This window comes from Canis aureus, chromosome 5 (assembly GCF_053574225.1).
Source record: "Canis aureus isolate CA01 chromosome 5, VMU_Caureus_v.1.0, whole genome shotgun sequence".
Taxonomy (NCBI): Eukaryota; Metazoa; Chordata; class Mammalia; order Carnivora; family Canidae; genus Canis; species Canis aureus.
This window is the reverse complement of record NC_135615.1, coordinates 47,800,229-47,823,872: the sequence shown is the minus strand read 5'-3', so window position 1 is coordinate 47,823,872 and position 23,644 is coordinate 47,800,229. Positions and strand designations below refer to the sequence as shown.

General features: G+C 38.9%; 1 protein-coding gene and 1 long non-coding RNA gene across 9 annotated transcripts in view; one reads left to right on the top strand and one right to left on the bottom strand.

The window, feature by feature from the left end:
• Positions 1-23,644, top strand: part of PDE4D (phosphodiesterase 4D) — a 1,385,565-nt gene that overhangs the window by 194,882 nt on the left and 1,167,039 nt on the right. For 5 of the 7 annotated variants that reach the window (XM_077897888.1, XM_077897887.1, XM_077897889.1 and 2 more), the window contains one exon: positions 21,694-21,754. The exons of the other annotated variants lie outside the window; for them this stretch is intronic. The gene's annotated coding sequence lies outside the window, so the exon portion shown is untranslated. The remainder of the gene's footprint in view (positions 1-21,693; positions 21,755-23,644) is intronic. 7 annotated transcript variants of the gene reach the window in all.
• LOC144314126 (uncharacterized) lies at positions 5,525-23,641 on the bottom strand. Of its 2 annotated transcripts, XR_013379814.1 has the most exons (6): positions 23,296-23,641; positions 20,918-21,066; positions 19,974-20,020; positions 18,257-18,422; positions 8,236-8,303; positions 5,525-7,175 (listed from the first exon to the last, which is right to left on the bottom strand). It is a non-coding gene; the product is annotated as an uncharacterized LOC144314126 (long non-coding RNA). The 2 variants fall into 2 exon arrangements; XR_013379815.1 differs by lacking the exon at positions 19,974-20,020.

Sequence of the window (23,644 nt, the reverse complement as noted above, 5' to 3'; positions counted from 1 at the left end):
TATAGGTATTTTTAATTCTATTTTTTGTTTTTAATTCAGAGAAATAAATTTTTCTATGGAATCAAGTGATAATCTTTGACACTGGTTATTTTGTGCAAAGAACTCCATGGGCAATTGAAATCTTACACTGATATTACCTGAATAGGAGATCGCATGAGTAGTTTGATAATTAATCAGTGGCATATAGTTGGCTTTTATTTTTGGACTGTCATTGCTTTAAACTACAGCTGAAGCAAGCAGATGATTAACGTGTTTCCTCCTTCCCTGAAAATATACAAGACTGGAACCAATATTACTAGACTCTAATGGAGGTTGGCAATGTCAAGATGGTTTGTGGCCATGTCAAGATGTTGAGTCAGTACCCAGGTCATTGCTCATTAAAGATGCTGCTCTTTGGACCAGCGGGAGACCCAGCAACAGGATGCTAACAATTTCTGATTCTTCCTCACATCCCTTCAAGACAGTGCAGAACATTTTGTTCTTTAGCAAACATTCAGGCCTCTTTCCTTAAGTTACAGCACTTACTATTTTTCTGTTTGTGTTGTTAGTCTGTGCTTTCTTTTTTTGTAACCATGAATACATAGGGAGAAATAACATTTTGAATAAATCATTATGTCTTTGGTTTGTGTCTAAATACTCTCCCATTAGTCATTCTATATGTATATTTTTGCATGTGAATGTATAGCTTTTTTCAAATATGGGTTATTCTGTTTTGACAAACCATTATTTTCTGCTCTTCCACAGTCATTTCTTATAAGGTATGTTATTTCTTAATAATCACCAATCGTCAATCTCTTCTTTTCCTTGCTCATACTTGTCTCCTTGAATTCTTCAGAATGTGATTCAGTCTCCATTCTGTTATGATTTATAATTATCTGCTTCTCATATGATTCCCTCTGGTACTTCGTCCTTCCTTTATATTCTTATTGCTTTTGGCTTTCTCCCTCTCTCTCTCTCTCTCTCTCTCTCTCTCTCTTTCTCTCTCTCTTTTTTTTAAAAGTAGGCTCCATGGCCAGTGTGGAGCCCAATGTGGGGTTTGAACTCATGACCCAGAGATTAAGACTCAAACGAAGATCAGGAGTCAAATGCTCAACCAACTGAGCCACCCAGGCACCCCTGGTCTTCTCTGGTTTATATTTCACTTCCTTCCACCCCACCTGTCCCTGGGCCACTGTCCTGTGAAATGGCCGGCCAGATAAAATAAGCATAAGTTCTCTATGCAGTGTGTTTTACTCAAGTCACTAATAGATATCATCCGACTCATACATATGAGACGGGCAGATACAGGTCACTTTATGATTCAACAATCATCTGTAAACATATTAAGAGACATCTTTCTTCTTCATTAGTAAATTACTATACCAAGTGCTATTCATTTTTCCCAAAAGAATTCAGAGAGTTTTGGTACATTAACACACCTAAAAGTAAATTCAGTGGCATTAAATTAAAAGATGTAATGCCAAAATTGTGGTGTCTCTAAAGTAACATTTTTTTGGATGAATTGGAAACACTATTTTAGCTGGGGATTTCTCATCCTTTTCAGGCCATAAAAAGTTCTGAAAATGGAAATAACTACACATTTAATTACAGTTCCAAAAATTTGCATTCTTGTATGGAGCTGACTTTTTTCTCTTGTCATGCTGTAGCCATAACTGCTGCATTGTCTACTGTTAATTTGCATTTTAATTGAGTTTTAAACATTTAACTAGAGGATGGTCCAATAGGAGATTCTATAACCATCTCAGTAATTGGTAGGCAAGAGTTATTTTTTATTGCTATTTTAGTAGTAGGGAAGTCTGCCCTACAGGGTTGGGGAAATAACTGATAACCTTCGAAGCAGGCTCTCTACTTTGGGGCTGTCATGAGAAAAACAGAACAGAATTTAGGAATGGAGATATTAGAAGAGACAGATGGTGAGAGGTTATAATCATTTCTAGATCACTCAAATCTTCTGAAATTTATGCCAGATTTTTTTTTCCAATTAGGGCAGCATGTCATGCTTATTTCGAGCTTCTGTGGACACATTTAATGCAGTTCTAATGGACTTTGCATGCTTTTATGTTTCTTTGGGTCTTTGAGAAGTTTCTGACACAGCCTACATTGGATTTTGTCAGCATTTTCTGTAACCGACAAATTTTAACATAAACATTTCTAAAACGTTTTTTGTGAAACCTCTCTGCAGAAAGACATGAAAGTAAGATGACTGATTCTTAGATTGTATGCATTTAGAAGAATCTTCTTTTAGTTGCAGAAACCTAGTGATACAGTGTGTGTCTTCGATGTGAGTCAGGGGGAAGATTTTAGTAGGCCTAGCAGCTATTGATTCAAATATAATTATACGTGTTGCTTGTATGTTTTCTCTTAGGTAAATCAGCGGCTTTAGTTTATTATGAAATTAGCAATCCATAAGATGATTCTGTGGAATGAATTCTTAGAAATACAAGGTACATATGTGACATAATCTGGTGACTATGAAATGCTCTAGTGAAATACTCCTATCCCACTGTGATCCTCAATGTTCTAGTTGCAATTATGGTTGCAGTGTCAAGAATAAAATCAATTTGATGTGGGATTGAAAGTAACAAAAATACTTTATGCTCTCTGGAGAAAATATGAACGATTCCTTATAAATGAGAAACTTCAAAATTAAAACATAAAATGCTAGCTATAGACTCCTCAGCATGACTCTCAAACTTTTTGAAATAAACTTTTCTGAGTGTTGGGTTTTGAAATCTCTGAGTACACGAGGGTGGTCTCTGAAACGGCATTCCCAGTTACATAGTTAGAACACTTCTTTGCATATATGTTTTACCAATTAACTATTTTTAGCCCAATTCTTCCTATGTTCCTAGCAATGTGCTAAAAGCTGTGCCTTTAATGCACTTTTCATTTTGTTTTTGTTTTGTTTGAGATATGGAAAACCAAATAAAGAAACCTGCAACTTCTGAAGTTAATAAAGCACATTTGCATTTTAATCAAGGAATCTCCTCCCCGGGGATTGACGAAAACTCATAAATGTGTACCGGGATTTTGGAGGTCAAAAGTAGAAGTTGTCCAGCATTATGGAGTAGGCCATCATTTAATCTCTTACTCTAAGTGTATTTCATGTAAGATAGAGATGAAGGATCCATGCCATTTATGATGTTATCCTGGAAGAAGACTGATGAGAGGAAAATGGTGCTTGGCAGTTTGAGAGAAAAAATATACATGGAGTAGATAGTGTCAGGATGTCCTGAGTGTCAGTAACCTTTGAGGAAACACAGCACAGTGTTAGCAGGACACAAGGTTGTAGAAGTAGACCCTATTCCATTGGAATATTTCTATTACTTCTAGAAATAGAACTTCATTTAATTAAAATTTTGTTTAGTGTCAGGCACATTATTGATGCAGAAAAAGTTCTTGCTAAACCAACAAACATATGCTCCCTTAGAATGCTGAAGGCCTCCTACATGGGGTGATAGAGTCAGACCTCTCCCTCTAGGAGCTTACACATAAAGGAAAGGTACACAAATAGCAATAATCACATAGAATACCTAGAGGTTGGCCAATGAAGGCTATGGGCAATAACTGATTTAGGAATTCAGCCATTTGAAACCATTTTAGAAGCTGGAGGGATATGAATGATAGGGAAAGGATAAAAATTTCCTGTACGGTGGGAAAATGAGGCAAGATTAGATACTGCTGTAAGCAAGGCATTTGAGCTGGGTAGGATTTTTATATTTAAAAATCTGAGTGTGTGTAGTGAAAAAGGAAAGAGTGGCCCATTCTAGATTGAAGGAATTAAATTTACTAATTTTTGTATTCTACATTTATTGATTGCCTCCCACGTACCAGACACTAAGTGCTTGGAGCATGGGATAAATAAGAACTTTAAAATAAGAACTTTAGTTCTATCTTTGAAGAGAACCCACAGAATCATTGTACAAATATAAGCTAAAGGCGGCCCTTGGTGCTTTCATGCCTGAAGGGGGCGCCTTTCCTACACAGAGCTCCAGGATGGTCTGGGTTCTTTCACTCCTCAGCCCAGCTAGCAGCTATGTGAGCTGCATAATCCAGCTGAGGGTGCATTCTTGTTATTGTTGTTGTTTGTAGCCCTTTTAGTACAAGCTTTATACTAAAATTATTCATGTATTTATCTTCTCTCTAGACCTTAAGTTCTTGGAGGCCACAAAATTAGGTTTTTATCATCTTTGCATTACTTTGTGGTATCTAGAATGGTGCCTTACAGAGTGGGCATTAAAGACTTTAGGAATGTAATCATGTTTTGTATTTCTCAGAAAATAAAACATATCTTGTTGAAGGCATGTCTGTGGGATAAAGTATCCCATCCTTATGCACCATCCACCTCCCTAATCCTACCTTGTGCAGTTTCTAAAGTTGTCTCGTGATGACCAGTGATGGCGGGTGTTTGAGTTGAAGCCACTCTTGACACTAAATTGTTTCTTGAACTGTGAATACTCTCAGGCATTTTAACATTCTCATCCCTCTGTGGCTACGCTTTTTATTATTAAGAAGCTTATTATTAAGGGAAGGGACAGCTGAACATCAGCAAGCTACTCTTTTCATTTATTTTTTTGGAAAGTGCTCATTAAAAAAAAAAGTCACCTTTACCCAATTTCACATGCAATTTAAGTTCATCCCTACCTATATGACACTAAGTCAATATTCTGAGATTGTTTAGGAGGCTTCTTATTTTTCTCAGCTGTAAAGTCAATTACCTTTCAAATGATTTTATAGCTGACAGTAAATGGTCCATGAAGTATATGAATAAAAATGAGGGCAAACATTTCATGGTTAAATATTATAATGGTAGTCAGTGTAATGGACTGAAGTTTCAAAAATAATCAGTGATGAATTACTTAGTGGCTACATGAAATTATGCTGTGATGATTTCTACAGAAGTATCATTTGCAGGTGTTCTGACACACATCTTAGCCGAGTTGTAATTTATGATGTTTTATTTTATGTAAGCAAGTGTCTGTATAGTTTTAGAGTAAGAACATCTGTGGAGATGAAATATAAGAAAAATGAGCCGTGACTTGGTTTCATCATCATAAATGGTATTTGAGAATGTTGATATCTTTGGAAAATATACTTAAATATCCATCATTGCTTATCACATTTCAGGGGAATGGTATAATTGTATAGCTTCTTCCAGAGTGTGTATATATCCCCTCTGTCATTGTCACAGACTACTACTAGTTCTTAAATAGTTCTTATGGCATTTTTAAGAATTACCATGTTTTCTGGGTTGTTGTGACACAGATTGGTTGTAGCCATGCCTGAACTCATGGTAAGGGGAAGAGCAAGTGGAGTATTAAATGAGCATCCTGTTTACCTGAAGTTGGCCAACCAAAATTCCTTCCTCGACACTATTCCATCAAAGCTTTTTGGCCAGAAAGAAATCAGTCTGTCCCTTTTACACATGCACTATGAGGCATTTCAAAATGCTTTTCAAATCTTGGAATCTGATGACTGCATTTTAATAGCCTTTTTTTTTTTTTTTTTAAAGATTGTGTTTATTTATTTGAGAGAGAACCCTAGCAGAGCCAAGGGGCAGAGGGAGAGGGAAAAGCAGATCCCCCAATAAGCAGGGAGCTTGATGCAGGGGATTCAGTGTCAGGACCCTGAGGTCATGACCTGAGCCAAAGGCAAATGCTTAACCGGCTGAGCCACCCAGGTGCCCTTGTATTTTAACAGTTTTAGAAACATGCAAAGGCAGTCATGGGGTCCACTGGCCTGTATTTATAAGTGCCATTCACTTGTCCAAGTTTGAGGTCATTTTTAGTGCACCTCGTTGTTGATGACATTGAGAAGTTGCGGCAGCACGTGAGAGTCTATGAACTTGGGTGGAAGTGCACTAGAACTGGCACATCCTATCTCTGTGCTTGCTTTAGTAGTGTTGGAGTCACACAAGCTTTTTCTTGAAGAGGAGCTGTGGGATAGAAGTCTTCCTCTGCTGCTGCTCCTTTGCATCCTTTATTTTCTGAAACTTCATTTTCTTATTTTTAAAATCCAGACAGCATTCGCTGTTTTTTCTCTATAATTTTTATTTATATTTATGTATTTTAATTAAGGTGATTTTCTGATTGTAGAGAGGAACTTTAGGTAGGTTCCTTTTATTTCCTTTCTAAATAAGTAGGCCTTTGCAAAAAGCCAAATGCTTAAGAAGTTAACAGCAGAATATCTCATATCCCATCTTCTGTTAATCAGCTACCTGGATCAACTGATGCTCTCTCTTTCCTCCATAAAGTCTACATGCTAATGTCTATGACATTCTAGGAGGCTCTTCTTTTGCACATCAATGTGTATTTTGGCCCCCCTTGTGGTATGTATGTTTATCATGAGTCCCCAATCTGTTGATGGCAGTTGTACTTAGTTATTTTACTATATAACAAATTATTCTGTAAACTAATGTATACAAGAGGAATGTTTATATGAAAACTAAAATAGAGTGCTAGTCACTTTGCTAGACAAAAATTGCTTTTGAGTTAGGTATGGGTAAGCCAGTCACAAAGGTTGTGAAAAATGTGAATGACTAAGCATCATAGCACGATTCTCAAGTCAGGTTGCTTCTCAGGTGTCTTTAACTTTCTTGCTTTATTATAAAGAACAAAACTGGAAATGGTGGATGATGCATAGTGGATATGCTTAACAGGATGTAGAAATCTAACTAGAAGATCTATACATAAAGCAGAGGCCTCGGCCTTACATCAAAGAAGTAGTAAACTGTGTACTCTTAAATATTTTCATAAAGAATGTTTAAGATATTATTTTTAAAGATCCCTAACTTCAGTATATTTATTTATTTATTTGATAAACCAGCTAACTATATATTCTGAATGTGTCAGATAAGAAAGCTTCTAACACTAAGGTAAATTAAAAGCCAGGAACTCCTCTTCCCTTTTCACATGGGAAGGAAGATGAGTGAAGTGTTAGTGATTCTCACAACTCTTGGATGTCCTAACGGTGGAGAAGAATCTTCAGGTAAACCTGTCTGGTGTGGATCCAGAAGAAAGATTTTCCTTGGTTGATCTCTGAAGATGCCACAGCTGTGGCACAGATGAGGAGGGTGTCCTGTTGCCTTGGATTATCCTGGAGAAATGCCGCTAAGGCCTAAGGCCTCCTTTTTGTGACAGAGCCCATCTCAGAGTGAACCGCCAGGCTTTGTAAACCTTAAGCCAAAAGAAAATCACACAATTATTTCTCATATAATGCATTTGTATCTTAATTCAAACTTCAATATTATAGATAAGGCCTATACACATCAATTACTCTAGAGAACAGTCTGGTGGCCAAAGAAAATGTCCCTAAAAAGTGCCACTTGAGAGTTCCCTTCCCTAGGTAGGAGGTTATCTCAGTGACCTCTTGCCCATGTGATAACCCTACTACAGAGAGACTTTATAATAGCATCAATACAGGCAAACCTGTCTTTCATTATTCATTTTTATCATCAATTGACTTTTAATTTCTTGGAGATGAGTTAGTAGTCATATTAGTGCCCCCCCCCCATACTATCTTGCATAGCACCTGAACCAGAGGTAATGATAAATAAAGAAATAATGATCAGGTTCCCAAACTGGGATATTCTGTACTTTTGCATGACAGTTTTAACAGAATTTTGTCTCCTATGCCAAACTGCAGTTTTACCATATTGTGTTGTTGGCTCATGTTTCATCTCTCCATTCATGGTGCTAGTTGTTATAGATGGTCCTGTGTATTTTGATGTTGAGACTCTAAGGTACTCATTCAGCTGGTTTCTTAGAACTGGATTAATATGAGAAAGACTTTTTTTTTTTTAATAGTGAACTTCACTCAGTACGTGGGAAATTTATGCAGTCCTGGCCTGCTGCTTTTCTGTGGATAGATGGCCGCTCATGGACTTTCATTTGCCTCCCTCAAATATAACAACAGCCCAGAGGTGAATTATTCAGACAGTGTAGATACCCTGGGAGACCTGGCGCATTTTGCAGGCACTGATGTGATATAAACCAATCAACCCAAATCTTTTATGTCTCCTTTCCATATTGTAACTCCCATGAGGTAAAGCATTAAGCTACATTAAGCCTCATAAAGAGAAATTTGAGTTCATGATGTGTAACTTCTCAGTAATGGTAATTAGTATAATCTGCTTTTTGAATTTGCTAACTGATACTTGGGAAAAAAATGTACCAGATTTCTCATTTCTATTTAAATATTTAAGACCGAAAACTTTTTTAGTAGAGTACTTAGTACCTTTCACAAAGCTTTGTAAGTGGCTTTGATTGTATGCAGAATTACACCAAATGATCTGGAGCAGACAGCTTATGAAATCAAGAACATAAACATAATTTATAACACTTATAAGAAAAAAGTATATTTTGAATTTTAAAGTATGAGTAAAAACTGAAGTTGAAATTTTTGCAGAATCAAATATCTCCCCCATATCAATCAGAATTTGTAGAAAAAAGTAGAACTAAGATAGAACAAAAGATGTTCAAGACTCCTGATAGAAGAGTAGATATCCATCTGTGTAGATATCATTTAACCTGTGGGCACAAGATGTAGATAATATTAGAAAACATGATAATATAGTACATTTTACTCATAATTATGGTCAGAAATGTCACTATCCCTCTCTCATTAATTGACAAAATAAGTAGATAGAAGATCGGTAAGAATATAAAAGACTTGAAAAACATAATCAATTAACTTGTCCTAATGACATTTTTAGAGCATTCCAGCAGCAGAATATACATTCCTTTCAAATTCACACAAGACATTTACAATGATAAATTATATTTTGGGGCCATCAAAGTAAACCTCAGTAGATTTAAGAGTATTATAGTGTATGTTCTCTAAGCACATGTGGAATTAAATGAAAAATCAATAATAGAATGATACCTGGAAGGATCCCAAATATCTTGACACTGAATGGCATACTTCTGAATAACCCATGTGTACTTTGGTGATCTGTGTTTACCAAAATGGTATGTCCGCGTCTTAACTCCTGGAACCTGTGAATGTAACCTTATTTGGGAAAGGGTCTTTGGAGATGTAATTGAGCATTCAGGATATTGAGATGAGATACTCTTGGATTATCCATGTGGACCTGAGCCCAGTGAGAGATGTCCTTATAAAGGAAAGAAGAGAACAAGAGGAGAAGATGCTGTGAAGATAGAGGCAAAGAAGAGTTCTATAGGCAGAAGCCACCAAAAGGTGGAAGAGACAAGACGTGGAACCTGGAGGCTTCAGAGAAAGTGTGGCCTTGCCAACTCCCTTGTTTTGGAGTCTTGGTCTCCCGAACTGTGAGAAAATAAATTTTTGTTGTTTTATGCCACCAAGTTTGTGGTAATTTCTTAAGGTAACCATAGGATAAGAATACACCATGGGTCAAAGAAAAAATGTGAAGAGAAAGTGCTAAGTCTTTTTGAATGAATTGGAATTGTTCAAGAACATATAAAAGTTTGTTTATATGTAACTCATGAGTTACCAACTCATGAGTCCATACTTTGGGAAAAATTTAGGGGGCTGGATGCCTGGATTAGAAAAGAAGAAATGTCTCAAATCCATGACCCCAGCTTCTACCTTAAGAAACCAAAAGGAACAAACTCAAAGGAGAAAAAAAAATCACTAGGCTAGAAAGAGAAAAAATTGATTCAGAAATTAATGAAAATTGATTCTTTAAGATTAATGATGTTGATATCCTAATAGCCAGGATAGATGGAGAAAAAAATAGGCAACTCAAATTACCAGTATTAAAAATGACAGGGGTGACATCACTACAGATTCAGCAGTTATTAAAAGAATGAGGAGATAATAAAGGTTAATGAAGGAGTCAGTTGTCTCAGCTGTCTTCCCCTGTCCTTAGCCTTCAGAAAGTTTGTGCCTTTGAGGGAAGGCCTATATGTCTCAGGGTCAGGCCTGTGGCCGCCTCTAAGAATAAGGTTCTATAGGATATTGTCCTTCACATGAGCTCTCATGTAGTGTTGAACACTTTTTTTTTTTTAAAGATTTTATTTATTTATTCATGACAGACAGAGACAGAGAGAGAGAGAGAGGCAGTGACACAGGCAGAGGGGGAAGCAGGCTCCATGCAGGGAGCCCGATGTGGGACTCGATTCTGGGTCTCTAGGATCATACCTCAGGCTGAAGGCGATGCTAAACCACTGGGCCACTGGGGCTACCCAGTATTGAACATTTTTAAGGGTTCATCTGTTTTCTCCTTACTCCTGTCATCACAGATTTGTTCTTCCCATCAAACCAAGGATGGGAGTAGTGGTGAGTCTCTTTTTTGCTGGCACGTATTCCTTCCTTTCTGAAACTTAGTTGATTTAGCTTTCTTTCTATCCCTCATTCTCTGGAGATTAAAAGAAATAAGCGATCATGGTTTTGGACTTACTTGGCTTGGTCTTGTGACGTTAGGAAGAATGGGCTGCCATAACAAAATACCACAGATTGTGTGGCTTAAACCATAGGCACTTTAGAGGCTGGAAGTTCAAGGTCAAGGTGTGGGTAGATTTGGTTTCTTCTGATGGCCTCTCTCCTGGGCATGTAGATGCCCACCTTCTCACTGCATCCTCACATGGTCATTGCTCTGTCTTTACATCCTAACTTCCTCCTCTTACAAGGATATCAGTCAGATTAGGGCCCATATTAATGGTCCCCCTTTAAAATGACCTTTTAAAGCACCTATCTCCAAATACAGTCACATTCTGAAGTCCTGGAAATTAGGGCTTCAACATGAGAATTTTGGATGGACACAATTCAGCTGTAATATTGTACATAATCTGGGCCTCCATTATTTCCTTGACTTCATATCCAATACTCTAGTCTCTTAATCTATCGGCCACACCAGCCTCACTGCTGATACTAGAACATGCCAGGCATGTTCTTGTTCAAGGGCATTTTTACTGGTTGTAAGTCTGCTGAGGTAGTTTTCTCATCAAGGTATCCACTGGCTCAGTCTTCCATCTATACAAGTCTTTGCACAAATTTTCCCGTCTCTTTGAGGCCTCTCCCGACTCCCTTTAAAATTACAATCTTGATCTCGCTGCATTATTTAGTCTTCACAGTCCTTGCCACCTTCAAGCTTAACATAATATTTATTTATTAAGTGTGTTGTCTTCTACCCTATCAGCATGTGACCTCCGTGAGGGCAGGAATTTTCATTTGTTCACTGATGTCACATTATCCCAGGGCATGGCACATAGTGGGCCTTCTATAATGATTCAGTGATGAATGAATTGAAAGGATGCATTTTTTTTTTTTTTTTTTGGTGATGATTAGCTCCATCGGGTTTCTAAACAAGAGATTGTGATGATTTCCAGGAGCCGCTACTTAAAAACAACAACAACAACAACAACAACAAAAACAAAAACATGGTTCTACTGCCATTGAAAACCCTAGAGGCTCCATATTAGACCAAATTAAATATGTTACCATAGGACTTCCAACTTATAATATACAAATGCAATCTTTAGTCTCCACTGGTGACACAGATCAAATGCAGCATATCACAGGTGTTTACATTTTGCAATCCTTTTTTTCCTGAATCATCTTGGGTGATTAATGTTTCTGGACTCATTTAGGGAAAGAAATCTATATTTAGGTCTTTCTCCTGTTTTTTTTTTTTAAAGATATATTGCTATGTCACATAAATTTCAAACAGTTTAGGTTCTTTGAGAATGAGGATGACCACTTTGTTTCATATAGGAAGAATATATTGTTTGAAACAATACTATTTCTTTTGCAGTATAATCTGTTTATTTTTGTATTTCCTCTTTTGCTTATCTTTTCTGAGTTTTGGTTTTGTTAAAACTACCATGAATGAAATTTATTCTCCTTGAAAATAAATTCTTATAACTCCCATAGATTTTTTTTTTTTTTTTTTGTCATTTAGAATGATTCTGGATAGAATTTTTCAACACTCAAAGTTAATATACTTGGGAGTGATGGTGTGGTGTTCGTGTGCTTGCGTAGTGAGTGGAAGAACCGTCATCTTTGAAATATGTGGCCTGTACTCTGAATGAAGATAAAATGAGGATATAAGGGAAGAATGAACTTGGGTAAAGAAAATGAATAGAAAATAGAGGAAGTAGAAATATAGAAATGACTGAAGAATATTTAGAAGAAAAGAGCAGAAAGAAAACAAAATGGAAAAATGGCTTTAAAGAAAAAAAAATAGAAAAAAGATGAGTAAGACCAAAATTTGTTGAGTGCCAGCCATCTACTGTACTTTGCGCTAGATGGTAATCCTTTAATGTATATAAATCCTTCCAATAATCCTTTGAAATAGGCATTATCATAAATAATTTATAAATACACAAGCTGGTAAATTAAGTAATTTAGTTACTTCTAAACTTTTCTGCTCTTTACACATGCAGAAATGATATTCATATTTGAGAGGACATTGAAGTTGATCATAGACCAGTAGTTTAAAGCTTTTCATAGCTTCATAGTCCACTCATCTATACTGAGGGTCGGCATGATCAATATCTCTGCCAACTGTAATTTATTCGCAATCTACTCAATTGACAAGACAAAAAGTGAACTATCTAAGATAATACAGTTGGGAAATGACAAAGCTTAAAGTTTAAATTCAAGTCTTTTGGAATTCATTGTCCACCTTTTTTAATTGACCTACAGCTCTATGGATGAATGATCCCTCCCTTGAAGAACTTATGGTCTATGGGGGAAGATAGAGATAGTAGAAAAAACTGTAATGAATCATAGGATTTAGAAATATTAGGGAAAATGGAGGAAAAAAGCATTATTCAACTTGGTTTTCAGGAATGAGTAGAAGTTTTCCAGGTGGGCTAGAAAGGAAAGAGGGAGAAGGTATTCCAGGCAGTGGGAATCACATGTGCAAAGGGGAGATGATAGCTGTACCACAGAGATGACAGTGGAGAGAAGCAGAAGGAATGAAGTTGAAGTATTTTGGGATGGAGAATCAGTAAATGTAGTGACTTTTTCGAAATGGTGAATAAAGGATGATCACAATTACTGTCTTGGTTTCCTTGGAAGTTAATGGGTCAGTAAGGAAACACTGAAATAGGGAAATCTGTAGGAAGAGCAGGTTTTAACAGGAAAGACAGGAAGTTTGGTATTGGATAAAGTGGACTTCAGAGCAAAGAAAATTACCAGAGACAGAGAGGGTCATTATGTAATGTTAAAAGGGCTGTTTAACCAAGAAGACAGCATTTCTAAATACGGATGAAGCAAATGACGGAGTTGAAAATACAGAGCAAAAATTGATAGAACTGAAATAAAAAAAACAGGCAAATCCACTATTATAGTCATCGATGCATTTGTCTCAATAATTAATAAAATAGCTTAGCTAGGAAATCATCAAGGATATGGAAGAAGTCAATACTGTCCTCACCTAACAAGATCTAATCAGCATTCAAGAACATTCCACTCAACAACAAAATACACATTTTTTTTCAAGCCTCTACAGAAACTATGCCAACATAGATCATATTTGAAGACATAAAAAATTTCATTTTGAAATAATTGAAATCAGGGGCACATGGGGAGCTCAGTCAGCTAAGCATCTGTCTTCAGCTCATGTCATATCAGGGCCCTGCGATGGAGTCTGCCTCTGGCTTCACTCTCAGGGAGGAGACCAAGAAGACAGCATTGGTCAAGAAGACAGAAGCAGACTCCTCACTCTCCTCCCTGAGAGTGAGGAGTCTGCTTCTTGCTCTCCCTCATCCTTTGAGTCTCCCCATTTCCGTAATGCACTTCCACTCTCCTTCTGTCAAATAAATAAAATATTTAAAATAAAATAATTGAAATCAGACAATTGTGGTCCTCTGACCCTAATAGAATTAAGCTAGAAATCAATCACAGAAGGAAAACAGGAAAATTTCTAAACACCTGGACTAAACAATGTTTTAAAAGAGTTCATGGGTCTCAGAGGAAATCTCAAGGGAAATTAAAAAAAAAAAACAGCAAACAATAAAAGTAAAAATGTAGCATATAATTTGTGGGGCACAGCTAAAGCTGTCCTGAGAGGGAAGTTTATAGCACTAGATGCTTCTGTTAGAAAAAGGGAAAATGACTCAATCTAAACTCTTACTTGAAAAGCCTAGAGAAAGAAAGTAAGAAAAAAAAAAAAAAACTAAAGCAAACAGGAGAGCTAGAATTGGTTTTGCAGACTGATTGGAGAACAATGACTTACTCAGTATTGGTTCTGTTAAAAAATGTAATTTGTTAAAAATATACTGTGGGCTTCAAAGTGCCAATATCCAATTAAATAAGAATAAGCAGAAAATGAAGTTAATAAATTGAGTTGATAGTGTCTGTGATGATTAAAATAATGATTACTTATGATGACCTTTTTTTTCAACCACAACCAAACATGTCTCTGAAAATGAGTCACTAAGGATGAAGCAGCATTTTTCTTTCTGCTTTGATTAATCAAAATTTATCTTACATTAAAAAACACTTTGGTAATGAGTTTAAGCCACTGTTTAGAAGATATTTGCTTTTCATGATCATTTTCTTGTTTATGTAATCAGCAGAAAAAATATCTTTACCAGTAGTTCTCAACATTGGCTGCAAATTAGAATCATTTGGAGAGCTTTAAAACGTACTGATGCCTGGATTCCACCTAGGGAGATTCTGAGCTAATTGGTCTGGAGCAGAAGTTCTCAAAATATGGTCTCAGACCTACAGCAGTGGCAGCACTTGGGAACTTGTTAAAAATGCAGATTTACAAGCTATACCCCTGCCTTAAGCCTTTCAAGTGAAGGATGCCTGGGTGGCTCACTGGTTGAGCATCTGCCTTTGGCTTAGAGCGTGATCCCAGAGTCCCGCATTCAGCTCCTGAAGGGAGCCTGCTTCTCCCTCTGCCTATGTCTCTGCCTCTGCCTCTCTCTCTGTGTCTCTCATGAATAAATAAATTAAATCTTTAAAAAAGGAAGACTTTCAAGTGATTGTGAGGCAGTGTGTTTCAAACTTTAATGGGCATATAACTCTTCTGGAGAATCTTCTATAAATATAGATTGAGGTTCCTGGTCTGGTATGAGGCTTGAGATGATTATTAGCAAACTCCCATGGGACCCTAGTGAATAACAAGGGTCTACAGGACACTAGACACTTGCGCTTTTAAAAACTTCACAAGTGAGAATGCAGCTAAAGGTGACAACTGCCAATAGGCCACAGAACTCACATGATCTTTCCCAGGTTTCCTGTCCCCAGGTTGTGGAGTCACTGAAGAGCACATACCCCTATTCCCTTTCAAGTGATGGTGACTGTCTTAAGTTTCTTCTCATTTGCGTAAGAATCCCAGTTATGATGGTGCCATCCTTATTTTCCAGAACCAATATTGAGCATTCTGCTTTCTATGTTCCTCTACACTCCCACTGTCATTTGCCTGACCCACTATCTTTCATGGTTTTCCTCTTCAATACCAATTAAAAATTGGTTAATGTGATGAAATAATCATTCCAGTACATTGGGAGGGAGTTAGATCTCTCCCCTTTAAAGTAACGTGGATCTTGAGACAATGCCCTGGGACTAATATCTTCAGAGAAATCTCTTCTCCTTTTATGCATTCTTACTGGGCATGCATATCTTGTTCCAGGGTTATCAAGAAACACCCATGTTCTGATAATTTGAACTCTACCTGGCTGGGACAGATCTCTCTCTCTGACCAGTCATTTATTGGACACCTTTCCTTAAATTTCTCAAAGTGCCTCAAACTCAGTGTGCCCCTAATAGAACTAATTTTCTCCACCATATCTATTTGTCTTTCTGCACTCTCTCAGTGATAAGTAACTGGGGAGTCATCTTTTACTCTCGCTCTTTCATTCTACTCCAAATGGAACTTGTTGTTAGGGTCCATGGATTCTACTAGTCTTGAATCCATCTACTCTCCCCATGATGACAGCCACTACTCTGGTTCATGTTCTCTTAAATTGCAGTGTGCTAACTTACCTCTCTGCCTTTGGGCTGGCCTTTTCTTGCCCATTTACCATATAGCTTCTAGAGTGTTTATTCTTGTCACTTCTCATCTTTATTATTTTAAGATTTTTATTTTTATTTATTCATGAGAGAGACACACAGAGAGAGACACACACACACAAAGACACAGGCAGAGGGAGAAGCAGGCTCCATGCAGGGAACCTGACGTGGGACTTGATCCTGGGACTCCAGGATCACGCCCTGGGCCGAAGGGAGGCGCTAAACCGCTGAGCCACCCAGGGATCCCACTTCTCATCTTTAAAATGCTTCAGTGACTCTCTGTTGCTCTTAGAGTTAAGTCTAAACTCCTTAATATGACTTAAAAATACTAGGATTAGGATGTACAAACTTCCAGTTTTAAAATAAGTCACAAGGATGTACAGTACAGCATAAGAAATATAGTTAACAATATTGTAATAACTTTCTATGGTGGCAGATGGTGACTACACTTATGGTGCTGAACATGTTGCAATGTATGTAATCACCAAACCATTATGTTGCACACCTGAAGCTAATAAGATATGTCAACTGTACCTCAGTTTAAAAATCAGTAAGAAAAAAATCATTAAGGGTTTGGTACTTTGCTGACCTTTTCCTGGAATTCTTTCTGTCTTAATCGATGCATTTTCCATGTGCACCATTTTCTCTGTAAGCCTTTAAGTAGGTGATGCCTCTACTGAGTGTGTTTCCTTTTTCCCATGTGCCTAATCCTTAATCTTTTTTTGTTTTTTGTTTTTACCAAGGTACTGCTTGTGAACAAATGCCATCCTTGACCCCACCCCTCAGAAGGCCTTACCTACCTTCCTTTTATTATGCTCTGTGTTGGAGTGATCACGCTGAGCCTCATTTCCTTTATGTGTCTTTCTCAACAGGATCCTCAAGGTAGAGGTTACCTTTGTCACCACTGTGTCCTTAGCATCAAGCCCAGTGTCTATATTGCAGTCTATCTTCAAACATATTAATAAACAAAATTCCCAGAAGTATGTAGAAAGGAGCTTGTCATGGCAGCTCAGTGAGAGAGCAGTGTTGAGGTAGTTAGAACTGTTAGAAAGACACAAATGGCTTTATGGGAAATAGCTTCTCAGTTTATCACAGTTCTCATAGAAGGATTTCTGAGAAGGTAGACCTAAGATAAGTGGAGGAGTATTCTAAATAGTTGAATAGCATATTTTCTCCTTCCACAGTATCATAATTTTAAAAAGGATGTTAGTGATTCTATTATTTATATGCTTACAGCAGTAATTTATTTATTTTTTTAGGTTCCATTTTCTTCGACAACCAGATGGAGATTCTTGTTTTACTGACACAATTCCATACTCTGAATTCTCACCTCTTCTTTCTACTTTGGTTCTCTGGTTGTATGAGCTACATTTAATTAGCCCGGTGTACACTTAATTAGCAGTAGGGCCGAGAAGAATAAAGCTCCTTCAGGTTACAGAGCTAGCGCTTTCCTTTGGTGAGTGGTGAAGCCAGGCCATTCTAAAAGTTCTCCACATCTATGGAGCTCCCTTTTTTTAGGGAGTTGCAGTTCCAGACTTTGAAGGAAATGCCAGGTTTGAAAGATTGCAGTTCATTTCCTACACACGAATTTGCCTAGGGAAATTTTTGTAACGTAACCCAACATTGAGTGAATAAACAGTGAATGAATAAGCGTGTGGATTGGTGAAGCACTTCAGCGTAGCATCTCCAGGGCCTTCTGTTAGTATTTGATCGGGATTCTGCACCCTAGCAGCCATCTGGCTTTTACAGCTTCTTCGGATTTCTGTTTTGTCAGTTCTTCTTTAGCAAATCTGCGGAGCACAGTTTTGGTAACTTCCATCTGGAAGGTTGATGGTCCCTCCCTTTCTGGAGCACATCGCAGGGCAAAGTAGTATCCGTGTTTCTCCTACAGGGGGAGCCTGGCACACTGAATCCCGGTGGGGTCTTTCTCCCTGGGTTGTTACTCGCTCACTTGGGAACTAGCTAGGCTTCTTCTGTGCTTTTCCTCATGCACTTACACTCAGGAATTGGCCACAAATCCATCTCCTCATTCTTCATCTCCTCTACTTATCTAAGTGTTATTTTTTCAGGGTTCGACCTCAAGTTTCATTTTCTCCTGCAATTAGGGCATAGATCACGGTCTTGAAATACTTTGCTCTTCTTTATACTGTGTGCCAGTCTCTCAAATTATCTCACCTTCCTTTTCCTTTATATGTAAATGGATGGTCTAGTTCAGCGTATACCTCAATTTGAATCCATTTAAGTGCCACGCTTCATTTGAAATGACACGTCAAGCTGCTTTGTATCATATTTCCCATTGTCTTACCTGAAAAACCAGGTTACACAGGCAAGTCTTGGGGTTATGAGAACATTCTCCTGGCATTTTCTCCGGCTTTCAGAATTAATTTATAGGGCTTCATATTTTGTGGGCATTATGCCTCTCTGACTCTTGTGTAAGTAAGTAGTCAGTCTTCCTCTCACCGGGTATGGGACTGTGAGAAAAAGAATCAGCAAGTGAAACTGGACAATTAGAGGTTAGAAGATGCTGGTTAACCCTTTACTTCCTGGTCAGAAGGAAAGAATGTGATCATTTACATTTCTCTGAGCTTAATCTCTGTTTTCTTCAACTGAATACAGGCAAGCACTAGTGCTGGTGCCTGGCACATGAAAAATGCCTGCAATAATAGATGGATCACATTAGGGAAGGTGGCTATTAAAAAAAAAATGGTAACCTTATACTGAAATGGAAGTAACAGCAATAGCCTCCCTGACAACTAGTCACCATCCATATCCCCACTTCTCTTTGGTGTCCTGAAATCAGTAAAAATGGTCTTGTCAAAGAATCCTTTGAGAAATACATGTGTATCCTTGCTTGGTAAGCTGAAGTTTTAGAAAGACTATATTCCATTAATAAGGAATAATGTAGATATATGAGCATGGTAAATCTTTAAATAGAAGATGCCATTTTAAATCTAAGTCCAGAGATACTGTTTCTGAGTTGCTTGCAGGGGCTTGAATGCTAAGTGGAGACCCCATTGAGAAAATTTCTACCTGTTATTTCTAATGGCTTTACAATGTCATAAGAAAGCTCCAAAAAAAAAAAAAAAAAAAGATTTTCCCTGAATTAGAATCCTAGTTGACCTTCTCAAAATAGAGCTCTGGGCCTGTGACATGTGGTGGCATTTGCATGTTAGTGACCTTGATGTCTGTCTTTTATTTTCCTCTAGCACTTACCTCATTTACCTGAAATAGCATTGATTAAAATAACCCGTGAAAAGTAAAATAAAAGAGATAAATAGGATGCCTGGGTGGCTCAGGTGTTGAGTGTCTGCCTTCGGCTCAGGGAGAGATCCAGGGGTCCTGGGGATCAATTCCCATATCTGGCTTCCCAAGGGGAGCCTGCGTCTCCCTCTGCCTGTGTGTCTGCCTCTCTCTGTGTGTCTCTCATAAATCAATAAAAATAAAATCTTTAAAAATAAATAAAGATAAAAAATGAGATATAATCTTTAAAAATAATCCGGGTTTTATAGTTCTGATGATGAAAAATTATTCTGGTCTGAGTGAAGCACTGTTTAGCCTTACACCTTATGTTTATTACTGATAGCTAATTACTTGAATTTCAGCATTCAAGAGCTAAGAAATGATATTGCCAGTGAGTTCTCGTGGCTTCTACTTTCTAGTTTATGTTATAAATTGGTGTCCTAAATTATCAGTCTTTTTTTTAAACTGTTTTTGTTACAACTAAAAAGCCATGTAGCTTAATTGCATGTGTGGTTACCATTCTTACAGTGACTTTTTGGAGCTAAGACTGCTTATTTTCCTGTCTCCAAACCAGCTTCTTAGCCTTACTTCCCTATCTTGGATAGGGTTTACCTGATCTTCTAGTCATGAAGGCTAGAAAGCTCAGCTTAATTTTGAACTCTCCTTTCTCCCCCTGAACCACTGACTCACGATAATTTCTTTTGGGTAGGTGTTCTGCTTAGGGACCTCATGTCTAGACTCATTATCCCTTCCTTCATTCAGGTTCTCAGATAATAACCTACCTTATCACCAAGCCTTTTATCTCTCCCAATTCCGTTCATTTCCTACCCTGTCATAAGACAAAAAAACAGTTGTGCTATTTCCATGCTCAAAATCTTTTAATAGCTCCCCATTACCTTCAAAAAATATAAAAAGTTGAAGAGTATTCATTGGAAAATGTTGCATTGTTGATGAGGGCAAAACATTAGAATCAACATAAATGTTCAAAAACAGGAGGGTCACCAAACAGAACACAATTTAAACCTTACAATGAAATGCTATTTGACCATTAGAGATGTTGGTTTTGAAGAATTTTTAATGTGTGACAATGTGGAATGTAGCAGAGAGTAATATCGAATATACCATCGTAAATACGAAATACAAAATAGTTGATGTAGATGTTACCAGTGGTTACCTCTGCATCACCCAGCCCCGGGAGATTTTTCTTTCTGGCTACAGTTTTCAAGTTTTCTACAATGAGTATACATTGTCTTAATAATCAGAAAAACTTGCCCTGACAATCAGGATTTGGAAGGGAACTTATGAATTATTTAGTCTAGTTGTTCTTAGTGTATTTCTGGACCATACACCTCATTGAGGACCTGAAGAATGATAAGAAGCTTTTCTCAAAAAAAAAAAAAAGAAAAAGAAAAAGAAAAAAAAAAAAGAAGAACATCTGACCATAGGCAGAAAATTTGTCATAGAATTTCAGCAGGATTTGAGATCTCAGATTAAGACATATTTTACAGTATAGTTCTCTCACTCAGGAGAAAATGCAGGATAAACAGTTGCCTCTTCTCCCACAGGGGAATTGGAGGAAGTGCCAGGATTAGATGTTGGGTTTTAGCGTTTGCCCCAGCATGGGGCTGTCTGGGAGACTTGGGATCACACCGCAAGCCTCCCTCCAGTCATGTGCTTCTTATGGGCACTCTGGAAGTTACTCAGGCTCTGAGGCACCAGACCATACCTGGAGAGGTTCCCCTTAATGATTGTGGAGAGACCTTGGGGTGGTTGTGGCTGCTGCTGTTGTTCTTGGGAGCAACTTCCCCACTCCTCCTCCCTGTGAACAAGGTTTTATTAGACCAAGAGGAATAGCTTCTGAGTCACTGATGATTCCTAGAAGTAAGCAAATAAAATACGTGTTTGAGAACACTGCATTAGTTAGCTGTTACTTTCTTACCTGCCCCGCCTCCTCCCCGGCCATACTTTATGATTTTATTATTGTATGCTTGGTGATAGATTTTTGCTTTGAGAATTTTTTTTCCTTCTGTTATCTGATAATTTCCTTTATGTGACCTCGATCGTGATGATGATGGCAGGGCAGAACACAGCCTCTCTGCACTCGTATCATTCATTCTGCTGGATCCCATAGCCAATCCTTGCCTGGTGCCTGAATGGCCTGCAAAGTGCAAGGCTTTCTAGAAAAACCTCTCTTCAACTGGCTTTGCATGGTTCTGTCTTTGTAAAACCTTAAGCTATGCAGTAAGTGAGGGGGGGAAAAAACCCACCACCAAGAGCAACACACGCACTAGAGCCTGCCTTTTAACTGGGAAGGAAGGAGAGATGCCCTTACTTTGTCAGAAAGCCCTGAAGGGCCTGATAAATCTTGCCACAGACAGCAGATTTTGCAGATAAAGGAGGAGTGTTTTCTTTGGTGCCATAAAGCTGCAATCGTAGATCTAGAAACAGCTGTCTGATAATTTTTTCCAAGTTGTTAAACCCTCCACAATCTAATCTCTGCAGAGAGCCCTGAATCAAGATAGAGGATGGAATCCCTGCCTTGAACACAGAAGTGGTGTAGAAGGTAAGGAATGAACATTTCCTCGTATTTGCGAGTACCAGTCGCAGGCAAGTTACTTTCACAGTTGACACTTACTCCTGAGGAAATGCTCTAGGGTAGCTGGTGCTGTCCTTATTTTTATAGGTGGGGAAACTGAGGCTCACCCAGTGCACACAGTGAATAAGAGACTAAGCTGAGTGTGTCTGTTTCCAGCTCAAGTTCTTTCTCCCGTAGAATAAATGGCTCCTGCGGTGGTATATTGTTCTGGAGTGTTCTAATGATCTTGTATGTGTATGTATATTTGAAATGCTTTTACTTATGTACTGCAGTCTCATTAATACCAGTTCAAAAATACAGAAAGGTAGAAACGTCCCTACAGGCGCCCACACAGAGAAGAGTTCTGTCCTGGTTACAACTGCTGAGAGAACCTGGTAGGTGTGCACCCTGAGGAGGATCTCCTTTCTTCTTCATATATATGTTTTTTCCACTCCTTCCCCTCCCCCAAACAAATTTCTGATGTCATTATAATCAAAATGTACATATGGTTTCACTCCTTAACTAGCTAATTCTTTTTTTTAAGATTTTATTTATTTATTTTTGAGAGACACACACAGAGAGAGAGAGAGAGAGAGAGAGAGAGGCAGAGACAGGCAGAGGGAGAAGCAGGTTCCATGGAGGGAGCCCGATGCGGGACTCGATCCCAGGACCCCAGGATCACGCCCTGGGCCGAAGGCAGGCGCTCAACTGCTGAGCCACCCAGGCGTCCCCAGCTAATTATATTTTCTGAGTGCTTCATTCTGTCCCCTTAGTCTGGCACTGTTTGCTCTTCAGCCGTCGCTTCCCTAAGAACTTTCTGGTGATGAGAGACGCAGGAGGAGTCAGGCTGTCCCTGGGTGGCCTGCACAGAGACCAGAGGGGTCATGGTTAATACCCTGGGCTTTTCTTCAGTCCTCTCGGTCTGTTCTAAAGGAAGATGGTTGGGACATTGTCCTTTGGTCTGCAGCATGGGAGGACAGAGTGTTTGCTGGACACAGAATGAGGGAGGGTGTCCCCCGACTTTCTATTCCTGGTTCACTGAGAGGCCTCAGAAGACAGACACACGGGCGTGACCTTCGGCGGTGACCTCCAGAGGCCTGCCTTCTACCTTCCTCCCCCTGGACATTTTTTAAATGCATTGAGGTCAGGCCGTGCACCCCTGTGGGTTTGGGCCTGGCGAAGAGAGTGAGGGTGCTGCTACCAAAGGCTGGAGGCCTCTCGGCTCCTGCAGCACCCCACAGGGCTGCCCGGGGCGGTGGGTGCAGAGGGAGAAAGCTGAGCAGAGAAACGCACCCACCATTGGGAAGCTGAGCTTTTTCTTCTACAAAACTTTTAGACAGCTGGACTCTTGACCATTATGGTTGCCCTTCTCATAAAATCTTATGAAAAAAACAAAAGCAACAACCCAAAACCCTGATTCAGCCTTCAGGGGGTTTTGCGTTCTTCTGCTGTGGGGGAAGCACATTACACTCTTTGCAAGACATGTGGGGACTCTAAGTAGTTCCCCCCCCCTCCTCAATTTCTCTTACATTGACTGATGTTAACGTTGTGGGTAAGGCCAGAGGGTCTGCTCTGGTCACAGCCCCCTCAACCCCTGAAACATCTGCTGGGCCTTCCTGTTGCCTTTAGCTCCCTGCGTCCGGCCTTGTGCGGCCCTCAGGCAGCAGAGCACGCGTCCTCCCGGGCTGTGTGCAGCTGCTCCTGCCCAGCAGTTGCCTCTCTCCGGGGCAGCAGCGTTCTCGGAACTTCTCTGTAAGGTCTGTTACGTTCGCTAACTGAACTGGGCCTTTGTGTTTTTCCTGAGTACGGTTGTCAGAGAAACTGCCTCCGGAAGCCCCTGGCCTTCCTCTGCGGCCCAGCGCTCGGCTGGGAAAGGAG